Source organism: Schistosoma haematobium, chromosome ZW (genome assembly GCF_000699445.3).
Source record: "Schistosoma haematobium chromosome ZW, whole genome shotgun sequence".
Classification (NCBI taxonomy): Eukaryota; Metazoa; Platyhelminthes; class Trematoda; order Strigeidida; family Schistosomatidae; genus Schistosoma; species Schistosoma haematobium.
In genome coordinates this window covers 19,263,736-19,277,056 of record NC_067195.1, presented here as the reverse complement: position 1 = coordinate 19,277,056, position 13,321 = coordinate 19,263,736, and positions in this window count along the sequence as shown.

Here is a 13,321-nt window from a genome sequence, read left to right as displayed (position 1 = left end):
GTTCAGATTGTAAAGTGTAATAATTTAAAACGAGACACAATAAAAATCCAGTAAAATGATCAGTAAATTTGAATTTCACTTTGAATGAGATATATATCATCGTTGATATTGGATAACTGTCATTTTGTACTTTGTCAGTTGATTAGATTTTAAAATTTTGATCATTAAAAACCATTTGAATGATCTAAATATTATACTGTACGAATGAGAATTTAAGGTTCTCTGTTTGATTTCTAAAGGAGACTGTGGTCTTAGAGTATTGAAGTGTCAAAGCTAGAAGGAAATAGTCTTCCAGTACTGTCCACTTTTCAATGGTTCAGTTTGAATAGATAGATTGGGAAAAATTATATGCGGAAGACAGTTCACCCTCTTTTGAAGTATTATTTAATAGTACATTGATCGTTGGTTCGTTTGGTAAGAACAAATTTCTGTTTATCATAGTTATTTATTAATTACATTATCAACGAACTCTTTTATTTATTGTTTGATATAAAATACTTTGTAGATGTGAAAAAAACACAGCATCGGTAATATATAGACATTTCATATGTATGATTTATTCATTGTGTGAATTTGTTACCATCCAGGTTTGTGTGTTTTATGTGTGACTAGAAACGAAAAACTTGAATTTGTAGATTATTTTTATTTCAGCTGATAAAAACGGTAGCTTAGGGCAGCCGAAGAAATGTGTCTTTTATCTGACTTATTCTTTTTTAAATCAGTCTATGACAGTAACTATGATCAATATATAAATAAGACAGTTCTGGCTCATTGAGAAATTAATGTTAAGTCTAGGGTTTTCTGTTAGTCACCTCTAAACACCTAGAATTTCGTAAGACTAAGCTATTTAGCTTCTTAATTGTTTAGTAGAGATGATCACTAAAATTATTTCAGTACCGTTGACCAAACACAATGAAATTGATCACTGTTCAGAACAAAAGAACCTGGTAATACTCTATGAAGTAAATCACTGAATATTGGTCTAAGCCATGTTGTTAGATGTTGGCTACGTAGTTAAGATTAGGGAGATAACTGTGGTCAGTGTTTACAGAAGTTAGGTGAAATGTTTTAAAATAGGTAATAATGGGGCAGATTCATTCAGTCTTCATTTTCAGATTTCGAATTACAGTATTCCTTCTTACAAAACTTCTTAATCTGTTTTTTCGAACCCTATTCTCAACAATTACTCTTTCTTTTCGTCATTACCATTACTGTTATTTTGTTTCTTACTGTTCATTTTGTCGCTTCAATATGGTATGGGAATTTGGACTAACGGACATTTGTGCCAGGCTGTATTTTGATTATAACCAACTCGTCCGCTACAAGAAAAGTGTACTGTTTAATTTATGATTGATTTTCTTCAATAATAGAGTTTTCCCATTACAGATAACTATCAATGAACAAAGGATACAAATGAAAAGATACCTACCGATTGACTGAAAAGCCACTTCACAAAAAACATTATTCGACTAAATTTTCTGTCTTCCTCCTCTTATTTCCCAAGTAATCAATAAGTATAAAGAGAATTCAACGAAGAAAATTTTCTTTTCGACGAAATCATTTACTTAAGCTGTACATTCGCATCTATATAGAAAATATATGTCTATAGAAGGATAAAAAAGATCACATCATAAATTGATTCGAGACTCTTATTATCAAATGAGGTTATGCAATAATTAGAGGGTAAGGAAGGAATATAAGGATGAAAATAATTTATGGATCAGATAATTGTCCAATTGACAGATATGAAGAAAAGCGACTAACATAAAGGTCATAATAATAAAAAGTGAATAATATCAGATGGGTTTTGTAGATATTATAGTAATTTCAATGGTTAAGATCATAAGTGATTGGCTTCACGAGGTATATCCTGAAGTTCCAGTGAGAAGTAGTGACCAGTGGAGTTCAACCAGGTCTATTGTGAGATAGTAACTCACTGAAAACAATGGTGTATGTGTCACTCAATTTCGTGGATGAGTTGAAGTTAGACATTAACATCGTTGGATGCCGGCTCAGTGGTATAGTGGTTAAGTGCTCGCGCGCGAAACCAGTAGGTTCTGGGTTCGAGTCTTGCAGAGGGCGAGGTCACGGATGCGCACTTCTGAGGAGTCCCACGGTAGGGCGAAACGGCCGTCTAGTGCTTCCAGGTTTTCCATGGTGGTTTAGCTTCAATTGACCCATGATCTTAACCATTGAAAAAGTGAATAATCAAGAAAACTTAAGGTAATAATAATAAGTGATTAGAGTTTAAAACTGCAAAACAATAATCCGAAAAATCAATAACAATCAAATAAAAAAAGAAAGGAAAAATGCCGAGACATACTACTAAAGGGAATTAGGGCCAACGAAAGATGAGAGGTTGAACGAATCGATTTTGCACTCAGAGTTCGGCCTAGAGTTGGTGGATTGCCAATGCCTCAGTAGTGCATAAGAGTTTGATTTCACTTCCCTTCGATCCAGTTCCTTTGAGTGTGTAGATTACTTTAAAAGAAGACTCGTTTGGAGTGATGTGTCCATAGTTGATTAAATGCCCTTGTATTGAACTAGTAATTGTTTTGCATTCTCCTCTTAAAGGATATGCCGGGTTGTGTTCTGAGATGCATTTAGAAAGTAATCGCTTTGTATGGCCAATGTAACCTGCCCCACATGGGCAAGTAAATTTATAGATGCACATTGATGTGACCCAAAGCGGAAGTTTATCCTTAACGCATCGGTGAATGGTAGGCTGGTTCCAGAAAAAATTTCGGAGCTTAGCTAAGTAGAATCTTTTATTCAACTATTTTGGAATCCGTTTATTCAAGATTTCAGCAGTCATATCTTCTTTAAATTCCATATTCATAAAAAGAGTTTTCTTTTGTACTGTCAGTGCTTTTTCCGGACGATATCTAGGTGTTAATTTACTATCGACAAATCAAGGTGGAAAACCATTCCTAATGAGAGTCTGACGATGTTGAAGTAGTTCCTCATCCATCGTATCAGTAGAATATATTCGCCTGATCTTTGAGGATAAAGAGTAAATTAATTTACTCTTTCTACTCAGTGGGACCCAGCTATGGAAATTCTAGATAAATATTTTCCATATAACTATAAATACGAATGTACAGCTTAAGTAGATGATTTCGTCCAAAAGAAAATTTTCCTCATTGAATAACCTTTATTTTTATTCATTGACATAATGGGTTATTTTAATAAATGTAAAAGCCAATTACTATAATATATATGATGTTAGGAACAAAACCCAATTCCTACTTAATTTTGTTATTCTCTTAATGATATCCGAAAATGTCTGCTATCTAGGGTAACAAGAAGACTGTGGAAAACAGAAAAAACAAAAGTAGATGAATAAATGAGTGAAAATATGGAAAATTCGGGACAGAAAACAAAATTAGTTTGATAAATTTTATGTGTATTTGCTCAGTACAATTCGAAAAATCTGAACACAGTGTTACTTATTATAATATTTAAACACAAAACCTAGAAAAGTGTTACTAAACAAAAGGTGATAATTGCAAATGTGAGAGACAGACACAGTCTGGTGACGTAATATTAAAGGGAATAACAAATTTTCACGTCGCATACCTAGAATTAAAAATAGATTGAGAATTATGAAGACAAGTAAGAATTAAGAACAAATTTTCTAACAACTGGGGTTTGCAGAAATCTAAAAAGTAATATCTCACAAAATTTATGTACATTGATTCCGAAATTGTGTTGAGGCCATTTCTATGACCTATTGTTATAGAGGAGCATAGTTGCCAATTCCTTTCATTCATCTTAGTTAGTTATGTTGACTAATCCAGAATCCCATTAGATATAATATTTCTCCAATTTTCAATTTCATATCTTCATTGTTCTTACCTGTGTTTTTTTGTCTTACTCCATAACAATAAGTTAAGTGGCAAAGTGCAATGCATTGCATTTTCTTGTCTCGTCTTCTGAATTTTTGAAAAAGTCTGGTTGCTTTAATTAAGTATATCTTTGTTTAACTGGACAGTAGAGTTTTCATGATTCATTTTTCTAAGGTAGCCTCTGATGTTTTTTGAACTTTTTCAATGTAATAATATTAACAATAATATTCAAAATCAAACAGTAAAACATTTTCTGAGAATTCAAGTGAAATCTAGCCCCATAAATGCTTATAATTACGATGGAGAGGAGCAAGATAGTTGTCTTCATGTTACCCGTTAGCAAAAACAGAGTCCTAACTATTGCATGCTTAGGTCAGGATCAATTGGGAACACGCTGGTCAGGCTATTTCTCAATCTACTGACTCTAATGAGAGCATTAAGAACATACTAAAATATTCTTATTAGAATTACATATAAGCTTTAATGTTTTTACTAATGGATCTTTGCTGATCAGGCGCTTTGGAATATATACTGTTCCCTTTCAGTTCTTATTCTGATTTAGGACATGAAAAACGAAGTATCATTAACTAGGGTATACCAAACACTAGAAGAGGACGGCATTACCATAAAAATAATATTTTTAGTTCCCCAAGATATGAATAATAAGATGTGAATTAGTCTATCAGCGAGTGTTTGGGTGATCTGTAACAATAATTAATTTAATAACCTGGATCCAAGATTTAAGAGAAATATGTCGATAGTACATGATACACTCAAACAAACATTATTTCAATACAAATTTTTAAAAGAAACAATATTATTTCATCAAATAAAAACATAAATTAATGGCTGAATTGATGAGTCATTTAAAGCTATACCACCATGGAAAACCTGGAAGCACTGGACGACCGTTTCGTCCTAATATGGGACTCCTCGGCAGTGTGCAGCCACGATCTCGCTTGCGGGATTCTGATAAAAATGTAAATCAGCATAGAGTATATGATTTCCATTTAAATCCATCGGTCATAAATTTCCAACTTCGACTATTTTCTAACTTGATAACAAAATGTAAATGAAATTTCAAATGAGAATGATTGATTACATTAAGTCACATTTTTGGGACTCTTCAGCAGTGCGCATCCACGATCTCGCCTCGTGAGATTTGTGTTTTCCCACGAATGGTAATCTATAATCAATTTAACGATGACCATAACATATCAGTTATGGTCACGAAACAACAAAAATACATAGTACATTCTTATCAAGAGGCAAAAGTCGGGTTATCATAGAACAGAAAACTAATAAACTTTTAAAATTAGGCTGCCATTTGGTCAAAAGACAAATTTCATATTATTTAAAACTAATGAAATTACAGGAGTGATGTATAACTACGAATTCAGCAATCTCTGAAATCCTTTAACATATAATCACACTTCAGTCACACAGTCACAACTGTCATTTTAACAGCTTGGAATTGTTCACATGGTAACGTAAAATGGCAGCCAGATAAATCATCTAAACAAAGTGATCACTACTAGTTCATCAGTATGCACACACTGACAAATGTATAACATTTGAATAGAAGCACGTTATTCATTTGTTTTACATTCTAAATTGTCTATTCTTAATTACTACCTGATCTAAATTTACAATGATTTGAAATATTTGGAAAAAAAGATTAACGAAGGAATGTTGTCATTCCTTGATGAATAGCAATAATTACGTAAATTTGGAATTGTCGACAAAAACGTGTACATATCATCGGATGTTCACATGATTATATGTCCAGACACAGAATTTATGACATCATGACAGCCTATATAATATGTGTACATATATACATACTACTAATGACGTAAATGTTGGATAAATTATAATGTCCGGAAACAGAAATCAATCTCACGTTACAATGGATATAGTAACACTTTTCGACAAATTTTCTATTCTTAGATTGATTTAAGTGAATGGCTGTTACACTGAAAGTATCAATGTGAATGTTATACAAATGAGACAAAATGACATTAACGCTACGTAATTAGAAGTTTACTGTATAAATTAGATTTTGACAGATTTTTGTTCTGTCAGAAATTGACATTTGTTATACAGCTACAATCAAACACGTTCACACAACGAAAACTCCATATTTCAATGGTAAGGAAAATATTTAATCTTTACTATTTTCATGTTGTAACATTAAGTTGAAAATTATGAATTGCAAGTTTTCCACTTTATTTATGTTCTGAAAACTTCAATGATAGTTTTTAAACAAGCAATTAACTCAGTTGTGACAAATCAGTCAAATGAGCATGTAATGTACATTCGAAATAGCATGCGACACACAGTTTTCGAGTTAAAACAGTATATAATGGAACTATAGGTCTAATCGAGTATTAGGAACTATAATGGAAGCTAATTTAGAAGTAAATTGTCGAAACACGTTACTTGTGTTATTCGGTATGTGTACAACTCAATGTGAAATCACTTTTTGTTTAAATAATTCTTGTTAAAGTCCATATTTGTATTTGAAGACTGTTCATTGGGAGCTACACTGTTCTGTCGTTTTTATTAACATCTAGAAAGACTGGAATTTTAATGAACATGGCAATCTGTCAATCAATTTCTACAGGCCACGATCAAATGATGTATACATGAGTTCCTTAACTAAATTGTTTAAACATTGGTACAGAAGTTATAGCTAATCTACTGATGTCTATAGTCTTTGATGGACAATCTGTATGAACGCTTCTGTGAACGGGTAAAATAAGAGCTGCCATCCAACAAATATGTTCAAAATAAAACATTAAAAATATCTAGTTATATTACATTCAACAAAACATTAGTGTCTACTTCGATATGAATATAATACACTGACATGACATTGTAACATAACACCAATCAATGCTTGTTTATATTTCTATATTTCCTAACACGTCACTACCCTTATCTCTACAATCTAGGCTGAATAGTTTAGACATTCTATATAATCACCATTTTCATCTTCGAGTTTATTAACGATTCTACAATCATAGATTGTACACAACCATGAAATTAGCTGAAATATAAATGATGTCATGTTCAGTACTAGACTATAAGAGATTTTAATTTAATAAGTACAGACACACAAGTACTTGTTTACTTGTGTGTTCGTGTGTGTAGTTATTCAAGTAAAACTGAATAAAATGGATAGTTATTATGGTATCTGATTGGTTCGTTAAAACTTGATTTGAACACAAAAATTTCCACAGACGTTATCATATTCTATAATGTAGATTAAGTCAACACAAACTCATCATACATCCTTTCTACCTGAAACATTAAAATTATACTCTTTTCTATATGAGACAAAACAAATATTGAATGAGCTGTCTGATAAAAAGTATACTAAATTTCACCACATCACACCATGCATGTTGTTAACGTCTTAACTACACAGTCTATATTATTGATGAGGCGAAAAATTACGTACTAAGAAAAACAAAAATTTATATTTATCATGTTTTTATCTGTGGATGGTTATATTTTCTGGTTGTTGATGTTGAAGGTTGGAGATGATTAGTCTCTGTTGTTATATCTGAATAATTTTCTATGTGTGACCCTTACAAATAAAGATTCATACCTGTCGCTCAAGATAGTGTTTAGCTAGACGCGGTAGCTAGGTGGATAACGCGTTAGGTGTTTGGAGCAGAAGATACTGAGTTTGAGTCTCAAAGTGAACATTAATTCCTAGGTGTAGATGAATCCATCCGATAAGTTTCAAATAGGACGAAATAAATGTCATGGATTTTACTACTGATTAGTATCCAACTTTATCGTGTTTTACTTTCATTCTCTGATAAATGAACACGTCTTCTTTGCAATGTTTAGCCTCTGGTAGGTTTGTGGTGGATTTGGATTACAACAACCTTATCGGAATTATTAACTACCCATAATTGTGGATTATGGTACCAAATGCAGCTCGAAAACGTCAAAGCCTTCTGATTTAAGTAACGTCCCATAACTTTTCTTTCTGTTTATAAATTATAATTGATGTATTAGAACATTAACTTGTGGACTTAATAACGTTATTGTCATTTTTGAGTTGATATAATTTTTGGTCCACCAGTGCTTATTTTATTTGCTATATTGTCTGTTTTACCTGACTCGTCAGTTTATTTTCCATATAGTGTATACTCTCCAAATAAACTTAGCGATATGGAAGGTCCCCATGTTAACGTTCCTAATTCACTAGCAAACTTGTCCGACCCTATCTTAAGTATAGTTAATGCTATCGCCGAATTCAGACTCCCAACATACGGTGCTAACAACCCAAGAGTCTGGTTTGCTCAAATAGAGGCCTTATTTATAAATCCATATCTATATATCTAGAGGAATCTGTTCATACGCGACAAAATATGAGTACGTAGTCAGTGCACTCCTCATCAAAATCGCTGCCGAAGTTGGGGATTTAATTAATCAGGTGCCGGAGAACGAGCCATATGGTAAAATAAAAGCTGCTGCCACCTCAGTCTCTGACAAAAAAGGATTATAACAACAGTTAAGGGCATGCGAACTTGGAGACAAGAAACCCTCACAGTTTTTACGGCTTATGAAACAACTAGCGGGTTCATACAAGTTAGACGAAGCCCTTCTAAAGCAAATGTGGTTTCAACGCTCACCAAATAATGTGAGACAAATCCTTAGTGTGTCAGGAAATTCAGTTGCCTTAGATGATTTAGCGGATATTGCTGACAAAACGGTAGAAATCTACCCAAATAGCCATAGCGTAAACTCAGTACAAGCTGCTGAAAGAAGTGATATAGGTAGCACAGCCATGTTCCAACAACAGCTAACGGAACTGCCAAATCAGCTAGCATCATTAAAAGCGACGATAGCCACAGTACAAATCAGGCGACCAAGATCACCGTCCAGACAAAGATCATTTTCGAGGCAGCGTTCTCAATCACCTAAGCAAACCTTCGGAATTTGCTGGTATCACCAAAACTATGGTGCAAAGGCACGATGTCGCACATGGCCGTGCACATTCACAACCACCACCAATGACAATCTGGGAAACGAGCCACCCAGACAGTACTAGGGGCGCCTGTTTCTGGCTACACCACAAGCCGTCTTTCCCATATCAGGGACCGTATTTCTGACTCAGACTTTTTAGTCGATACAGGAGCCGAAATAAGCATTATCCCGCTTGGACTTTTATGACGACGGCACACTGCGAGCACCAAGTTGTCACTTCGATCGGCCAGCGAAACAATCATCGAGACCTATGGAGAGCAATCTTCAGTTTTAGACCTCGGCATCCGATGACGATTCACCTGGATTTTTACAGTTGCGCAAGTAAAACAACCCATTCTCAGAGCAGACTTTCTCAGCGCTTACGACTTGTTAGTGAACATGAATAAAAAGAAAGTTGGTTGACAAAAATACCCGTCTACATATGAATGGTGCAATCATCACTAACTGTGAGATTCATGGTGTGATTAAAATAAAGTTTCTAGTAAAAATTACGCTCTTAAGTGAAGTATTCACTCATTAAATGAATGAATAAGTGCTTGAAAATGCTAGATATCACACTTTTTTTGATACTGAAACGGAATAGTTATCGTCACACGAGAAAACATGAAAAATAAGTTGATTCAAACTAAACCAGATTTGTGAATAAGTGTTCCACACACCAGAAAAATCATAAATCATTATGAATCAACAGTAACCACTGATATGTCCTTTAGCTAGATGAAGCATGTGACTGAGTTAAATCAATATTCTGGTGCAAGACCTAATAGTGCAAAGATCAGTTGCCGTAACAGACTTAAATATGTATTATTATAAATTGTACGAAACACTAAGTTTTCCCATGTAAACTATTAAATTAATATACCCTTAGATACAGTTATGTTAATAATATATTCGGACTTGAAAACTATTAGGAAGGATAGCCCAGGCCAGATTTGGTTGGAGGGCCCTGGTCGGCGGCCTATGCTCATCGAGTGGTAACAGGAGTGAGTGAGAAAGCTTGCATTAGACAGCTGTTTATCGCGAAATGCTATTTAGCAATATGGCGTGGTATGGAGTATTTATTTCTCAAGCAAAACCATCAGGACAAAGTTCGAAGTATACGCTAATAATATGTAGAAAACCTATTAAAGCTTTACAAATAAGTCATCCATATATGAGAACGCACCTCCAAAGTAGATGGAAACAACTCAATAGGTAGTTCACGCTAATAACTCGAAGTTCCAGAAAGCTTGCACCGCTCATTTCATTTCAGTTTGAGTTTTCAACTTCCAAAAATGATCCTTATAGGGACAATGTTGTGTTCTGACCCAGTAACAACAGACCAATTAACTATGTTCCTGTATTTCTCTCTCTCTCTCCCTCTCTCTCTGTATATATATAGTTTGTAATCTTCCACTGTAAATCCTTGGAGAATGAAATACATGGATTAATTGACAATTATCAAAGTAGGTTATTAAAATGATATGCTCATAATTTTAAAATATCATTCCATAAATAACCAACAATACGAACTATAGTTTCGAAAGTTTACACAACGGCTAAAACTGCGATTACGTAAGAATTATAGTTTGTTCAAATGCATCTAAAGGACTGATTTGTGGGAAAACCAGAGAATTCATAAAAAGGCTATTGAATTCAATGTGGACTGTGAAGATACAGAGCTTCAAAAGATTTAATACCTTTACTAGGAAGACTGACAGGTTACTCAGCATTAAGGCTTCCCAAAGAATATGGTTAGTTAAATTTTAGAATTAACATGGAGCCGTCCCCAGACAATTTCACTAAAGTAAATGGAATGTGTGCAGCGATTAGTGCTAAAAGGCAGAAATTAGAAGAAAAGTTCATGTTGGATGTTATGCTTCTTCTATATAGAAAGGTGCTTAACCAAAATGACAACGTAAAGTAGAAATGGAGTTTGTCAAAGTAGGTGCTAAGTTGTAGTTGTTGCTTACCGTCATGTTTTTGTATATTTTCCGGAATTTCTATATATTGCTTCCAAACAAAATCTACTGAACTCAATAATAGGTGTGCTTTGTGAAATTCTTTTGCATTTTCATATAATACAATGCACTTATAAGGCTTTTCCATTGTTGATGAGAATAAATGAATAAGTTCTCCTGTTGGTCGCAAGAAGAAATTATAGGAATAGTAGTAAGTGAATTGAACATAAACTGAAGCTGTTGGTAGTATGTTATGTTTAATTATTATCTTATGAGGTAAATTATCGTTTAATGAAAATTCTTCAGACTTAACAGATTTCTGAATGATCTGAGAATGGTAGTGTGAAGATTTCTGAATCGCATTCAACACTCAAATTGAAAGCTCATCGTTATCAGCGAAACAGAAACTATCAACATGTGAATCTACTTGTCCTAATCATTCAACAAGTATATATATGGTTATTTTCCATCCGTCTCGGTTTTATACTTTGGATGTATGTCTTGTTTGAGAACCAACGATACTGACCAAACTTTTGATCACCCTGGAAGAGACATTAAATTTACCGTTGCTCTGTAAACTATGTATGAGAAAAACTTATGTGAACTTATTACATCATCATGAGGTTTCCAATTTTCTGACACATGTTCTCCGGATATATTTGGATTTTTTAAATCTTTTACGCAATTGAGTTTTTAATTCCCAGTGTCTTATTCCCAAATGTCAGCATATCCATAGTAAATGAAACTGATCAGCTAATTTTTCTCGTTATCCAGTGTCTGTGTAAATGTTTACTATCATACCTTATCTGTCATTCTAAGTATAGTCTACAAGTGGATCGCTTCTTATAATCCGTTTCAGCTTATTATAACTGTTTCATTGTATGATCAGCTTATTCTTTGCATAACCATTTGTAATTTATTTTGTTAATCGATTGGTAACCAATATAGTTTGTTCCACTGTATGAACAATCCATTCCAATACTTATAACTTGTAAGAAGTCTTCTGTTCGCTTTCTCGATACCAGTTATTTCACTTTTTATGCAACTTACATCATTAACAGTTAATACTGTACTATCGAGCTTTATTTATTCACGTTATGATTTATCATTAATATATCTCAGCACTCATTTGTGTCAGACTTCGTTCTTATTTCACCTGAGAAAACGGGTATCAGGTTAATATGATTGCGCATACAAGGCCAAATTACGAATTGTGTAAAAGTTCAGGCAAGTAGTTTTTCTAATACGTATAGGTATGCAATATTAAACAATACTTAAGCAAATTTAGGTTGCTTTGCTACTAAGAGTGTAGATGGTTAAACACGATGATGTCCTTCCATGATACCGAATTTGATACAAAGCAATGAATTTAGAACTATGAAACTATTCCTGAAAACATTTGTTTATTCAGATAATGGTAATTTACAACTTTCATATTCTTCTTTTCAACCACGTCACAGAACGCGTCAGTTTATTTAAAGGGTAAAAAACTTTAGAAAGGCATAATAGAGTATAATGTCGCACACGTAAATTTATGACATGCATCCACTAATTGCAACGTAAAACTTAAAATCATATAAGCAATGCCGAGACAGAAAGCGTCTAAAGTGCACCATACTTGGGAAAACATACTATGTTTAAACAGATGTTAATGTAGTGAAACTATGATGCTGAAATAAAATATTCACATTTTTGTATGATGCATGTGATATTACGCTAGACAGATATCATTTTTTTCAGCTTAAGATTTAGGGAATGCGTACACATAAGAAAGGCCATGCGCATAAAACCTGAATCTCATTTTCTTCTACCAGCAAATTGGTTCCAACACCATGTTAAGTAAAGGGTGATAAGTCTAATTCCTAATTCTTTCACTAAACATAAATAACTATCATTAGCTTTCACAAATTGAAATTTTCAAGTAAGAGCATTTCTAATTAGTAAAATGTAACTTTTTAACTGTGTAAGTAACTTTTTGACTCACAGATGCACACCTTATGCATTTCCTAGCATTTAAATATCACTCTAAGCCTTTCATGAAAGATTCATTCAACATGATATTTCCATAACAAAGTGCTCCATGGTTATGATGTAAATCCAGACATCTTTTTATGATCGAAACCACCTCATCACTGGGTTTGAGAAAATTCATTAACTTCAATGGACTAATTTTAACTTCATTCATCATTTTAAATTATCATTCTGTCATCCATGTCAATGAGAATAGCATTGTTTACTACTATACTAATAAATTCGAGCTAAGTTGTAGTTAAACAGTGCTCAGCAGAATTTTTAATCTTGCGAAAATTATATTGTTCAAACATAATCATAAGCTTCGAAATTGCCATCATTGTCAGAAACTGTTGAGGTGGTTCACAATCATCAGTACGAACCCAAGCATAATCAACATATGGATTTGTCAAATAAGAAATTCAAAACGCTAAAAAGATATTTGACAAAAAAATTTGACTTCAATGTTAAAGAGATGAGAGTCAAGCAATCAAAGCTATAAAAACTAAGGTG